This window comes from Colobus angolensis, unplaced genomic scaffold, assembly GCF_000951035.1.
Source record: "Colobus angolensis palliatus isolate OR3802 unplaced genomic scaffold, Cang.pa_1.0 Scaffold503, whole genome shotgun sequence".
Classification (NCBI taxonomy): domain Eukaryota; kingdom Metazoa; phylum Chordata; class Mammalia; order Primates; family Cercopithecidae; genus Colobus; species Colobus angolensis.
Window position 1 is genome coordinate 1,416,111 of NW_012118522.1, and position 11,661 is coordinate 1,427,771.

An 11,661-nucleotide genomic window follows, 5' to 3' on the forward strand; every position below is an offset into this window, starting at 1 on the left:
GAAGCCAGGTGCCTGGAGAGTACCCTCACCAGGACCAAATTCATTAAGGATTTGAGGGTAAACTTCAGCAGTAACTTTCTAACAAAGAAGGGATATTATCCATCCAACAGCAAACTGAGCGAAGAACCCATGGGCTTGACTGTTTTGAAAGCTTTTAAATACAAGCATGATGGAGGATGCCATGTCACTGATCAGAAGACTTAGGATTAGATTAGCTGAGCTTTAGAGGTCAAGTTCAGGTTTAGGTAGCCTCCAAATCAGCATACACAGGACTTTCTTAGGAGGAGGTCCAAAAGGACCCACAAACCAGAGATATTTCCAACTGTCCTAGACATAGCCCAGGAGAGGAAGGAAGAGGAAACTGACTCTTGATTGACCAAGAATATTAGGATTTTGACTGCCCTTTTCACAAAAACAGCCCAGTCGGAAACCTTGGCCTGTGCAGCTTTGGGGAATGAGCTTTACAAAGCAAAGCACTGCTCCTTTTTGCAAAGCAACTTAGCAGTATGGATTAAGATTCTGACAAGTGTTTGTGTTTTGACCCAAAAATTTACTTAATCTCTCCTAAGAACATGATCAAAAATGCAGGCAAAGATTTATATTCTAAGAAGCTTATAAAGTCAAAAAATAAAATAAAATAGGAAAAACTAACTTGCAACAACAGGGAAATGATTAAATAAATTATGATATGTCTATGGAATAATTTGTAGACATTAAAAATCACATTTACTCAATGAGATAAAAACCTAAAGATCTGAGGGCCCTGTACTCATTAGCTACTGCCACAGTGAAGTTGCATAATTATCTCTTACCCTCAAAAATCATGATTTTAAAAAATAAGGGAAGCTGTCCACAAAGAATGCTAAAAGAAAAAAGCAGCCTAGTAAATTATACGTACATTAGGAACTCATAGCCGACTAAAATATACATACTTTAGGTTAGGAACATGTGTCCGTAATTATATCTTCTGTCATTCTGCATATAATGGGAAGAGAAGCAGTCTCTAAGAGGTGGAACTAAGGCAGACTTTATTTCCTTCTTCATATCTGTGTGAGCTCCCCAATTTTTCTGTGATACATATTTATTCACAACTATTTACTGAAGACTTGGTATTTACCGGGTAAGGTACTAAGAACTTTACGTATGTATCACCTCCACTTAAACCTAATTGCAACCACAAAATAAGCACAATCATCACACCCATTTTACCACTGAGGAAATAGAGGCTTAGGTTATTTGCTCCAAGTCACCTATCTGGGAAAGGGTAGAAACCAAACTTGAAATCAGACCTAAGGAGCCCCAATTCCTCCATACTTAATTATGACATTAACTCTCCCTGATGATTAGTATGTATCTGTGCGTGTACTGCTTTTAATTCAAAATTGTCCTTTCTTTATAAAGGAGTACAGAGTGTTTAATAGAGAAAAGCACGACCTTCAGGAGCTAGACTATGGTTTTCTGCCAAGTAATTCACCATTTATGTTAATGTCACTCAACACCAAAGACATGAACTTCTTTATGGTGGGAAGAATGTGAATATAAAAGGTCAAAGAAAACTACTTTCCATTGTTAGTAATTAGCTAATTAAGTCAATTATGTTAGGTAGTTAACACTAGAACTAGTAATTAGAGTTTGCAAGTAGAATAAGAACAAATTATGAAAGCGTTTTTTACTTTGAAATAAAATGAAATGAGAAAAATCCACCCATTTTCCCTTCGGGAAGCCTAAGCCTGTTTCTTTGGTAGGCAGAGCAAGGAAGGGGAAGCACGTTGATGCTCACCCAGGCTCCTGATCTAGCCCAGCCTGGCCACCTGTCAGCTGCATGAAGACCTTGGGTAGGTCGCTTATCCTCTCTGGGTCTCAATTTCCTTATCTATGGAGCAAAGGGGTGAGTCTAGGTGATGTTTTGGTTCATTTCTAGCTCTGATGATCTCTGCTTTTATGCTTCTGTGACAAAATCAATATACAGGATAAACCTATATCTGAAAAGGCTAGTCGACTATCAGGCACAGGAATCTAGCATTTTGCATGGTCCTTCTCCTGTAAAAAGCAGGGTCCCTGTCCTTCTCCCCAGCCTGGAGGCCCCAGCTGAGATCCCATGTCTTAGCCAAAGCTTTCTGCAATAGAGCAACAAAAATAGGCATGCAACTAAGGAGAAAAAAGTGGAGTCAGGGAGGGTAGAGAATAGGGTATCCTAGGGATTGCCAGAGTAATTCCCACTCAGGCTTCTCTTTTGGAATGGCAAAGAGCATTGCATTCTGGTTCCTTTTTCCCCACTCTTTACAAGCACGATCTGTGAGACTAAGGGTTCATCATTCTAGCAATTGCCAAGCTAATTTATAAAGTGAGAAAAAGAAGTTATTTTCTGTGATGTAGCATGATTTCTCCCCGATAATGCAGGCTCTGGGCTGGCAGTGCCTGGCTTGCTTCTCCTCTACACCAATTGATATTCTGCTCACAGCATTGCACACAGCAGAGTCAAGGCCAAACCCAGAGGATGCACAATAGTAACAGGGCAAGAGCAGGCTGTTTTCTGGGAGACAGATCCTGTTGCCCTCTTGGAGATAGCAAGAAGTAGAAAGAGGAGCAGTCCTTCAGCAGCGTTTGAAAGGCAAACACCTGTGCCAAATCACTACAGGATCTACCTGCAGGAACTTCAAGGAATCAAAACATAACTCTGAGCTGCATGATTTCTGGTAAACAAAACACTCCCTGTTCTTTACCCAGCTGTATTCCTCTGTTCAGCAGCCATACAACAATTGTCATTTTGTAAGCCGGGAGCCAGGCCATCCCTATGGAATATATGAAGTTGGATGAGTGGGGCTAAATCTGGATGCTGCCTGTAATGAGTATAAAAACTGAAACGAAATAAAAGGTTGACTGTGGTCATGCTCCCTTGGCCAGAAGAAAGAACATTTTTCTCTTCCGTAAGCCTCCTCCTGCTGCGCTTAAAGGTTCTTACGTACTAGAGCTGGAAGGCAGGATGAGGATAAATTGGAAACTAACATTTATTGACCATCCTATGGGGCAGACACGGTGCTAAAAACTGGAATATATTATATCAGCTAACCCTCACAACTACTACATTTCATAGTAAAGGAAACTGAGACTCAGAGTGTTTAAGAAACTTGACCAAGGTAACACAGCTCATAAACTGTGGAGCTGGGGGGATTTGAACTCAGGTTTGATTGCCTCCAAAACCAGATCTATTTGTACTATGTCATACTGTCAGCTCACCCATATGCTGAGTTCCTGCTTTGTGTGTGTGTGTATGTGTGTATGTATATGCATGTGTGTGTGTGTGTACACATATCTCCAAAGTCCCTCCTCTACAGAGAGGCCAGGACGAGTGATCACCCTTCACTTTGCTGGTGCTGGAAGCAGATGTGACTGTGTCCTCCCCCCTACTTTGAGTACCTCCATCACACAATACCCCTACTGTCTAGGCAGTGGGCAAGAACCCACTGGGTGGCTACACTACCACACAGCCACATCTTCAGCATATTGCACTCCCAAAAAGTTTCATTCAGGCCACAGGCCACAAGCAGACTAACCTGCCATGCCATTTTCCAAAGCCTTGTCCCTGCTGCCAGGCTGATGGCTTTAGTGCTAAGCAGTTATCACAGCCAGCATTGGGGGCCTGAGGAGGAATCAGGGACCCACGGACAACACGTTCCATTTTAATCTGCATTTTTGGTGCAATTTGATGTATTTTAGGCTTGCCTTGGGTTTTTTTTTTTTTCCCACTTGATTCATGTTTCTACTTGTCACTGAATTGCTATGTGAAGGTAGAAGCATGTGTCTCCTTGCAGCTTCCCCAAAACCAGACCAAAAGCAATGAAGACAGAAACAAGAGACAAAACAAATATCCTTTTTCTATGAGGTACCTATCAACAGGGTGATTATATGATTTATTGTTCAAATTGGAACCCTTCTGAGAGTAAAAGGTGCTCACTATTAATAATTATACCAGGACAACAAGCATGAACAGAGGGAGGCGAGGTCTCACTGTTGCCCAGGCTGGAGTGCAGCGGTGTGATCTTGGCTCACTGCAGCCTTGACCTCCTGGGCTCAAGCAATCCTCCCACTTCAGCCTCATGTGTAACTGGGACTACAGGCATACACCACCATGCCAGGCTAATTTTTGTTGTTGTTGTATTCTTTATAGAGATTTGGTTTTACCATGTTGCCCAATCTGGTCTCCAACCCCTGGACTCAAGCGATCCTCTTGCCTCTGCCTCCCAAAGTGCTGGGATTACAGACATGAACCACTGTACCCAACCTGTTGTTGTTAATATCCATGAAAAACAAGGGGAAATAAAAGAGTTTTTTCTTGAAAAGGGGTGGAGAAAGGAGGCCCAGCAAATGTAGGAAAAGGTGTCTCTCCAGCCTTTGTGTCTCCTTTTCCTTTCCCTTAAACTGTCCAGATGTTCCTCATCAATACCAAGCTCCACTTTCCTCAAAATCTTTATGCTCCTCATTATTCAAACTTTTCAGGCAAGTTTTAAAAAGCATTCTGAATAAATTCTCTTTGCCAAAGATATTTGCATTTTAACTGTGAACAAATCTCTAAGGCAAAGGAATGGCTCTCAGCAGCCTCGGAATCGGAATTGTACACCAGGTGGGCAGAGGCCGCCTCCGTTCTCTTGTGAGGCCCCTTCATAATGAAAAAGCACCTCCCCCTTCTTCACTTTGCCAGAGGGCTTAAAAGGAATAACCTGGCACTCACGCAGATTGAATCCTCAGGATTAACTGGCTCTCGGCTTTGTCGATACAAGGTTAATGAGAGACAGACGCCGGAGGTGCATGATGTGCCAAGCTGGCACTCTCACCTGTGCAGGAGAGGGCCACAGGACGCACACCTCTGTGATGCCTCAAGGATGTGGGGGGTCCACTCCAGAATCCCCTATTTCAGTTAGACAAAAATGAAGTTTCTCCCTGTCAGCAATGATGACAGCCATGCAGACCAGAGCTCTGCTGCTGGCCCAATCTGCAGCCAAATGACAGCAGAGCGGCACTGAGAGAGAGCTTCCAGGGTACTTCTTGATTGGGTGCATAGAGTCGGAGTCTACTAATGGCCATTTAAATACCAGTCCCATTAGCTGCTTCGCTATAGAACTACCTACCAGATGTGTAACAACCATAGTTACTGGTCTGTTTGCAGCTGGTTATACCTTCTCTGGGCTCATGCCCTATTCGTTTAAATGGCTGTTTCTCCATCTGCTTAAATGAGAGAACCATGATACAGCCCCAGGACATGTTGTCTCACACACACCCACAAGATGCCCAGTGCAGGAGCAGGAGGGAGAACAGTGTCATGGTCAGATGACTGCAACCATCTGAGTTTTATGAAAAACAACATTTAAAAAGAACAACTATCCTATTGCCTCCGGAGTATTTTATTTTTCTGCTGGGAGAAGAAAAGCTCTCTGAATGTTTTATTCAGCAGGAACTAGAACACTGTTATTACAAACTTTCTTTCCCAAACTAATTCCCTGAGCTTATGCTGCCAGAATTCCTCCTCTCCAGGGCAGTTCTGCCTTCACTCATTGACTTCTCAGATCCTGCTAGAAAATCTGCCACCCAGGCCCCAGCAAGCAACAGATCATCTCAGTGGGGCTGTAAAACTCAGAGTGGTGCAGCCCCACCCAGAATCATTCTGAGAAAACCAATACACTGCGTGGTATCATTTGAAAGAATCAAAACACCACCATAACTCATCAGGATGCTCTTCAGGTGGAGATGAGGGACTGTGGAAGGCCCCAGGGTGGTCCCCCTCCACACTGTCACCTCTCAAGAGCAGTAGCCTGTTGGCCAAATAACCCCATAATTCTTCCTGGGGAAAACTTCAGCCAGTATTTCAGGGATGATGAACAGGGGAAAATAGGGAGTATGGGATATTCCAAATTCTGGAAGCTTCTGGGTGGTTCTGATATAGGAGATAGACAGAAATTATTTAGGCAGATAGTGACGATAAAAGAGCCCTTGGCAGAATTTTCCTTTTAACAAGAAAAGCAACCCAAAATAATTTCTTTTCTAACAAAGAGCAGACTGAAAAATCGAGCTGTAGACATAGATAAGCAAGCTGGAAGCTTGCATGGGGGAATGCCGGCAGCTGCGCCAATAGAAAAGGACTACCTGAGGGCCAGGTATGTTCAACATGGAGGCTCCATCTTCCTTTTCTTTGTCACCACGTGCACAGTAAAGAAACAGGCAACATGGTGCTGGCCAGGGAGAGAACCCATCTGCATAATAAAAGATTACCCTATGCAAACGGCACACCTGGTCCAACCAATCTTTCATGCCCTACGTAAATCAGACACTGCCTGCTCAAGCTCATCTATAGAATCCACTGCATTTCACTTCAAAAGTGGAAAACCTGCTTGGGACCACTGTCTCTGCAGGAGAGAGCTTTTCTTTCTTTCACCTATTACATCTCCACTCTTAACCTCACTTCTTGTGTGTCCACATCCTTGATTTCCTCGGTATGAGACAACAAACCTTGGATATTGCCCCAGACAACACGACCACTTCAGTTCTACCCAAAAACAGAAGAGATTCTTACCCAGAGACAAAAAAGAATTGAGGGGCCTGAAGCTCTCCTAGGACACTAGTGGGTCACCAGAGAGAAATTCGCCATGTGGTGCGATGTGACTCTGATGAAGTCTGGTGTAGGGGCTATAAATTTTAAAGCCCAGCTCTTCCTCAAAAGTTCGTTTGGAGCCAGGTGCAGTGGCTCATACCTACAATCCCAGCATGAGCCACTGTGCCCAGGAGGCCAAGGTGGGAGAATCGCCTGAGGTCAGAAGTTCAAGACCAGCCTGGCCAACATGACGAAACCGAATCTCACCTAAAAATAAAAAAAAAAAATTAGCCAGGTATGGTGGCACATGGCTGCAATCCCAGCTACTCGGGAGGCTAAGGCAGGAGAATTGTTTGAACCTTGGAGGTGGAAGTTGCCATGAGCCGAGGTCACACCACTGCACTTCAGCCTGGGTGACAGAGCAAGAATCCATCTCAAAAAAAAAAAAAAAGTTTGTTTGAAAGGTTCACTGTTGGAGGAGAAAGTCTCCCCTATTATGGTGGTATCAAGCTAAGCTACCACTGGACTATGAGCGTTATAAAATAAAATAGTGACAAATGACCAGGGGATACAGTAGGTGCAAAAAGAGCAATCACCAAGCAGCAGCAATGATGAAAACAGGGGTTACTGAATGAAGTTGTTGTGCCAGGTATTGTCTATTGGCACTGGCATCAATTTTCAACGTTTCCTCTCATTTTCACTGTGTCACAGGGGAAGATTAAAACTACATTTCCCAGGCTCCTCTGTAGATACAGTTCAGGGTGATTTTAGATTCAGTCCGTGAGATCCACTTACATTCGATTTGAAAGGTGGGGGAAGGCTTACTGTGGAAGGGAGTGGGGTGGATAGGTGAGCACTAGCAGAGATGAGTGCTTGTGGCAGATAGAGTCCATAGTCCATCATCTGGTCCAGTGTGGGGGATGTGGGGATGACACACCAATAGTAGCAGCAGATGCAGTTTCTTGATTTCTAGGTTGTAGGTAGTGGAGTGACCTCAAAACCAATTGTTAAATTGCAGCCCCTAGTTGCCCTGCACCTTCAGCCTTTCCAATGATTTTGTAAGCACTGGGTTCTCTGTATTAAATCCTTTTCTTCTTGCAATACCTACAGTGGTAAGGCAGACTGGCTGGCTGTTCACCAACCTATTTTCTTTTCTCCTGTGTACCCATCAACTATATGTTTCTCAGCCTTCCTTACAGCTAGGCATGACCCTATGCTAACGGATTGTGAGCAGAAATGAACCTTTCAGATCAAACCTAAACCAACCTCTCACATAGGCTTCTTCACCATTCTTTTCCTTTCTAGCTGTTTGATGCAAATGAGCACAGTGACCTTGGAAGCTACATGTGGAGATGGTGATAACACGAGATGGAACTAGCCTGGGTCCCTGACTCACTGCTTGGAAGAGAATCATCTTGGAAGAGAAGCTCTCTCCCATTGTGGCAGCACCAGACGAAACCACAGCTGGGGGATGAGGGGGGAAAAGGGTGTTGGGATGAGAGAGATGCTAAAAGAAGCAATGACCAAGGACAAAATGATGAGAGCAGTGGTCACTGAAGTGAGGGAGAAAAAAAAAAAAACCCACTTATGCCAAGTCACTGAGACCATGAGATTTATCTAATAGAGCAGTTAGCAGCTCCAGTTAAAAGATGTTGTTTCTGTTCTTACACTCAACCCTGACAACAGCCACCAAGGTGAAAGAGAAAATCACAGGTAATGTTGATATAAAAATATTGTTGGTCACAACCAAAAAGAACACATGAGTTGGCAGAATCTAAAAAGAGAAGAGATTTGGTTAACTATGTGAGGCAACTGATATGTTAATTCACTTAATGATGGCAATTATTTAACAATGAAAACATATATCAAACATATGAAAACATATATCATGTTGTATACCTTGAATATATACAATTTTTGTTTGTCAATTTTACCTCAATAAAGCTGGGGAAAAAGAGAAGACTTGAGAAAGTTGAAGTTACTATAAATTTGATGGATGGAGGTACAGAAATCAAATTCCTTTGATGGTATATAAACCCTGGGCCCTATTCATTCTTTCATACCCATCCTCTGCCACCCTCCACATACACTGAGCTCTAGAAAAACCCCTTGGAAGTCCTCATACATACCATAGGTCTTTCCTTAATGGTCCTCAGAGCAGCTGAGGTCTGAGAAACCCTTCTACAGCAGAACTTTTGGCTCCAAGAGGTTCAGGGTGCCACCCAAGAAATCTCCCCTTTGGACAGACTGAAGGCCATCTTTCCCTACTGGACCTTGATTCCAAGGGCTATTCCCCCTGAATAAGTTCCAGGAACATATGCAGATCTCAGAGACAAGTGGGTGCATCCCGAGCTACAGATGTGGGGTCTGGCAACTGAACTGACAGCTCAAATAGCATCTCTTACCCACGAGCCAGGCCAGCTGGTCTGTTCCACTGACTAAAAGCATGCCTTAGAAATGTGCCTGCCTTTTATTTTCTGATGTGTCACAATTTACTCTTTTGTTGTTCTGGAACATTCTGGAGCACAGGAGGCTAATCACCCTCCCATAGCATGACATCTGTTTGAGATGACTGAAGGCTCAGGCACAGAACCTCCCAATGTCATCCTGAAGGCAGCCCACACAGTCACAAGACAGAGGATGAAGCTCTCCCGTTCAGTGGTTCATGAACAAGAAGGGAAGAAAAATAGACCCTTTAGATTGGCAATATAAATAAACCTTAAGAGGTAAACATATTTTACTAAAAGTGGAGTACAAAGTAAGTAACCAAGCATGTTCTGAAAAGGCCAATACCCGTGTGGACTACAGCAAAGTGAGTAGAAAAACATATGCATTTATTTGAGTCTTATCCATAGGGCTTCGTGACAGCCGGTCTTCATTTAGGTTGTCAGTGGCCCAAAAGAAATGGGAAACAGGCTTCGTTTCTGCTGCTCACATTGGTCAATCTTTTGGAGTCAAAGCATAGAAAATATCAGCTCTGAGGATCAATCTTGGAGTTGAGGACCAAGAGAGGACATTCTAGCCTTTGGAACTCTTTCATGCCAAAATGGCCCCTGCTTCAAAAAGTCACTAGTTGCAACAGCCATTATAAGGGGAAATGTAAACTTGAATCCCGGTTAGCTTTATATCTTGTCAACCCAATGCCTATTCTGAACCTAAAATTCAAAATGAAAAACAGAAATTGAAAACTCATCATAAAGGGCAGAACATGGGCCAAGGACTTTCCTAGACACTTTGTATACTTAATACCATTTAATTTACCCAACAGGCCTGTGAGGTAGGTGGTTTTATTCCACTTTTTTTTTTTTTTTTTTTTTGGGACGGAGTCTCACTCTGTTGCCCAGGCTGGAGTGCAGTGGCGTGATCTCGGCTCACTGCAATCTCCACCTCCTGGGTCCACGCCATTCTCCTGCCTCAGCCTCCCGAGTAGCTGGGACTACAGGCGCCCTCCACCACATCCAGCTAATTTTTTGTATTTTTAGTACAGACGGGGTTTCACCATGTTAGCCAGGATGGTCTTGATCTCCCGACCTCGTGATCTGCCTGCCTCGGTCTCCCAAAGTGCTGGGATTACAGGTGTGAGCCACTGCGCCTGGCCCCAGTTTTATTCCATCTTACAGAAAAAGACACTGAGTCTCACAAAAGTTAAGGCACCTTCCCAAAACCATACCACATGCAAGTAGTAGGACCAAGAGTCAAATCCATTTTGCATGACTCTGAATCCTGTGCTCATAACCACTCTATGCAATGTTAATTAATATCCTGTCTTACCTGGGTACGGATGCTTGCGGTACAGGAGTGAAGACTGGAGAACAAACATTCAACAAGCCTGGTAACAAGAAAACCTCATGCTTTGGGAGCGCTGCCTGGTAAGTTTGATTGGTGTACAGATTTAGACCCCTCCCATGGCCCTACAGGCCACTCGGGAACACTTATAAGGGCAGTAGGTCACCACAGCTCTCCATAATCCCCTACCCAACCCCAGGAAAGATAATAAACAATGCAGGGAACCCCAAGAGCACTGGTAATGCCCAGTTCCCTCTGGGGTAATTTGAACCGACTAATTCCCTTATTGAAGAAGGCAGATTCAAAAGCCTATTCACTATATAACTTCCTGTCTATGACTTTGGGGAAAAAGCAAACCGTAAGTATGGGAAACGGATCAGTGGTGGCCGGAGGCTGGAGTGTGGGGGTAGGAGTTGACTATAAAAAAAAACACACAAGAGAACATTTCACGGAGGATGAAAGTGTTTTATTTCCTAATTGTGGTAGCCTTTACACGACTCTACACTTGTCAAAACTCACTGAATTGCGCACTTAAAACTGGCAAGTTTTATCACATGTGAATTATATCTTATGTAATTTATGTTTATAATATATATATATATGTAAATTTCAAACAGGCGGTAGCTGATGAATCTGGAGCTAAAATTTCCATTGTGTAACTGCACTGCAGTAAACCCAGGAGTCTGAATCCCTGAGTCCTTCAACCTTCCCAGCAGGGAGATTTCCTGCAGGCAGTCACTGCAGGCTGATACACCATGTCCAGTGGGAAAGAGGCTGGGAAGTGAATTTTTTCGGGCAAATGCTTCTGTAGCAGTTCAAATGAGAAGCTGATTGCGAGGGTTACCTTAGCTTCCTGTCTCCTTTCCTGAATTTTCAGAGGTCATACTGTGTACTTGGTACAAAACATTCATCTGGGAAACTGCCTAGAGCCAGATTAAATATAACATCCTGGTTTTTAACTTGTATCTCACATGACATACATGTCTTTATCTTCATATCTTGTTGCATTTTGAAGGCTATACCTGTCTCTACACTCAGCCCTGAAGAGATAGGGAAAAATCTTACTAAAATACTAAATATTATAGCTTCCATCTGTCTCAAAAAGCTTGGCAAGAATCCAAAATGAGCATTTCAGGAAGACTAACTACATCGGCCCAGTGTGTCCTTCCAGCTGTAGGTCACCTGTCTTCTTACACATTCTCTTTGGTAAAGGTACCTCTCCTCCTGGTACAGCCAGTTAGTCCTTTTGCTTTCTGCCCAAGTCCTCCTGTCTGGGGAAGATCCAGAGGCTT